Source organism: Petaurus breviceps, unplaced genomic scaffold, assembly GCF_028583685.1.
Source record: "Petaurus breviceps papuanus isolate PSGF00001 unplaced genomic scaffold, PetGlider_PUasm1.0 214, whole genome shotgun sequence".
NCBI classification, from domain to species: Eukaryota; Metazoa; Chordata; class Mammalia; order Diprotodontia; family Petauridae; genus Petaurus; species Petaurus breviceps.
In genome coordinates this window covers 74,432-77,657 of record NW_027185863.1, presented here as the reverse complement: position 1 = coordinate 77,657, position 3,226 = coordinate 74,432, and positions in this window count along the sequence as shown.

Here is a 3,226-nt window from a genome sequence, read left to right as displayed (position 1 = left end):
AAAAGATATAAATATATAGAGAGAGAGAGAGAGAGAGAGAGAGAGAGAGAGAGAGAGAGAGAGAAAGAGAGAGAGAGAGATACTCTTAGTTGTATCAAACAATAATGATGAAAACAAAAATTAGAATCAAAGTAGGTGGCCAAGAATTATAGAACTGCTCAAAAACTTTTACTCTGATTATGCTTTCATGTTCTTCATTACTCTCTAAGCTTCATCCCAGATACTTCAGTTTTCTCTACCAAACCACAGTAGTCTTCTCATCCTAAAAGTTCACTCTGCTCCTATGACCTTCATCACTGGTCTTCTCTACTCCATTCTCTAAGTAATCAGTTCCTCCCAGAACCTACATTTGAAGGAAAGTACCCAGGCCAGCCATGCATTCATTCCTCTTCAGGCTCCCCCTTACTGCCCTTTAATTAATAAATCATTTTTTACTTGCAGACCATAAAAATTGTGAGTATGAAGAATTTTGAGAAACATTTGGAATTGCTACATAAACTCATGCATAGCAGAGAGGGAAGGAAGGAAAAAAGTAGAGAAGGAAGGAAGGAAGGAAGAAAGGTAGGAAGGAAGGAAGGAAGGAAGGAAGGAAGGAAGGAAGGAAGGAAGGAAGGAAGGAAGGAAGGAAGGAAGGAAGGAAGGAAGGAAGGAAGAAAACAGGCACCTTTTATATGTCAGGCACTGTGCCAAGGACTTTACAAATATCTCAGTTTATCCTCACAATAACCCTGGAAGGTTGGTGCTATTATTATGTCCATTTTACAGGCAAAGATGTATCTTGGTTAGGGTAACAAAGCTAATAATTGTTTGATGTCAGATATGAACTCTGGTCTTCTAGTCTCCAGGCCAAGCTCTATCCATTTTGCCACCTAGTTTCCTAGGTAACCAACTTCTCTTAATGAATACACTCTTACCTGTGGATTTCAATGATATTACTCTCGCCTGGTTCTTCTTCTCCTTGTTTTTCCACTTCTTAATTTTTGTTGATTTGATCAATAGTCATGCTTAATTCTGATTGACTGATTTAGTTAAGATTCACTCTTACCTAATAAGTGTGTTCTTTAAAGTGAGATGAGGTAGTAAATGGACTCTCTTCCTACATGTATGTGCATATACACATGCATTTGAGTTGTATGACATAGACATGTTTGTGTATGTTCACATACAGTGAAAAATAAAAACATTAATATAAAGTAGTTAAGTACAAGGTAATTGAGACATAGGGGAGAGAAAACTTCATATATAAGATGGTTCTTGAGCTGTATCTTAAAGGAAGTGAGGAGCTCTATGAGATGGAAATAAGGAGAGGGTCCATTCCATATTCTACATGTGTACATGCGTAAATCTCTACAGATATCCAAGAAACATATCAAGCTCAACCTATGCAAAATAAGCTCATCTTTCCTACCAAATCCTCCCCTCTTCCACACTTTCCTATATCTGTCAAAAGTATCACCATTCTACCAGCCTCCCAGGTTTATATTTTTGGCATTATTCTGGACTCCTCACTTTCCTTCACCCCATATAGCCAATTAATTTTCTAATCTTACCTCTAGTCATTTACCTCCACAACATATCTTGCATCTGAATACTTCTCTCCACTTACACATATAGTACCTTAGTTTAGGCCCTCATCACCTCTCACCTAGATTACTGAACTAGCCGTCTAATTGATTTTCCTACTTCAAACTTCTCAGCACTTCAAGCCATTCTGCAAACTGCTGACAAAGCAAGATTACTTAAGCACAAATTTAACCATTTGCTTCCACTATTCAATCAACTCCAGTAGTTGGGTATGAGTACACTCTTTTAATTTTAAAGACCTTCTTAACTTCTTTCCAAACTCTTTCCAGTTTCATTGGTCATAACTCCCCATTCTGTGCTCTGCGATCTAGTCAAATTGCTTTTTGCCTATTCCGCACAGGTACAGCTCAAGTAACATCTTATGAACAAATCTTTTCGTTTCCTCCCTGCCAACCAACTTTTACTTAATTACTTTTTATTTATTCACTTTATATTTATGCTGTATATATGTATGTATATTATATATTTATACACACACATGCACACACACACACACATATATATACATATACATTCTATTGCCTACATTAGAATATAATTGTGTCCTGAAATATATCAAACATAGTAAATAATTAAATGTTTTTAGATTGATTGAAAAAAAATGGAAGGAAATTGCAGAGAAACACATTCCAGAAACATTGCAGAAAAGAGACTTCTTTTTATTTTTTGGAGGGTGGAAGGCAGGGCAATTGGGGTTAAGGTTAATTGACTTGCTCAAGGTCAGAAAAGAGATTTCTAACCAGTCAAGCTGTCCTAAAATAGAAGGGTGTTGTCTCATGAAGCATTAAGACCTCCATAACTGAGCATCTTCAATCAGTGACGAGATGACCACTTGTTGGAGGTACTGTGGAAGGCATTCCTCATCAGGATATGGGTAAAATAAATTTAATAAATTAAAGTCCTTTCCAAACCTGAGCTTTTGTGATACTTCTCTAGATATTTAAAGCAGTTTTTCAATTAAACTTCAAGAAATATTAATTGCATTAACTTCACAAAGAGCATTGTATCAATAAAGATGCAGTGGTTCCTGCTCTCAATGAATTTGGGACCTTGTAAGATGATAGGATATGAAAATTACTAAGAAATGTAAATTAAACACACAATTGAAGAGGCATATTTAACACTTAATAGAAATAGAATGTTTTGAATGTTGAAAAAAAATAAGAAAAACCAGAAATTTGTAAAAGACTTTTTAAACTTTGATACAAAAACTGGTGGTCTTTTATAAGTTGAAGGCTGGTTTTAAAAGGGTAATTTTTAATCTGCAAATGATGTATGACCTAGCCAGGGCAAAAGGTACTGGGAAAAGAACTAAGGGGATACAAAGGTGGATTTTTCTCCCCTTTTCCTAAAACTGTTCTTCTTAGAACTGAATGTATTTCTGTGATGTTCTCTTATCTATTTCATATCTTTCCCAGATCTCTTTGACTTCATTAATGAGACTTTCCTGAGTTTTACAGCTGAAAGACTAATTGGAGAATGGCCAAATTGTGGTATACCAGTGTAATGTACTGTCATTTTTCTGTAAGAAATGGGAAAAAAGAGACATGGAAAGAATTATATGGGGAGTAATCTTTAAAGAGATATGGAAAGAATTATATGGGGCGTACAAACAGGACTTCCATGCAGCTCCCACTTACAC